Below are 565 nucleotides of genomic sequence, written 5' to 3'. Positions count from 1 at the left end.
AAGCTCGGTTTGGACGTGGTAATTTTGAGGTGACTATTAGACATCCGAGTACTCACATGAGCCACAGGCTCACTTCAGGGGCGGGGTCTGAGATGGTGACATAAATGAGGAAGCATATGAATAATATTTAAATATGAATAATATTCATATAAATATATGAATAATATTTAAACCTACTGGACTGGATAAGTCACCCAGGGAGTGAAGGTAGATACAGAATGGACCTGAGGACCAAGCCCAAAGGGAGGCAGTCAACTATTTAGTGATTGGAGAAAGAGGGAGGAACCAACAAAAGAAAGTGAAAAAAAGAGTAGCAAAAAGTGAGGTAGGTTCCTTCAGAGCCATTACTATTCTAACTTGCATTGTGGTTCTCTAAACTAGACTGTGTGTTCTGGAAGAGGTAGAAAGTCTTACATAAATAAATAAGTAAATAAAATGTATGTTAGTGTAAGACCCGTGCACCAAGCACAAATCCCACACGCCGGTGTGACTCGCCTCACAGAAACCACGAGACAAGAGATCGCTGCAATTTAAGCAAGAGGAGTTTTACTTCAGCATGCTGGGT

Source organism: Galeopterus variegatus, unplaced genomic scaffold (assembly GCF_000696425.1).
Source record: "Galeopterus variegatus unplaced genomic scaffold, G_variegatus-3.0.2 Scaffold527, whole genome shotgun sequence".
NCBI lineage: Eukaryota > Metazoa > Chordata > Mammalia > Dermoptera > Cynocephalidae > Galeopterus > Galeopterus variegatus.
This window is presented reverse-complemented; position numbering follows the sequence as displayed.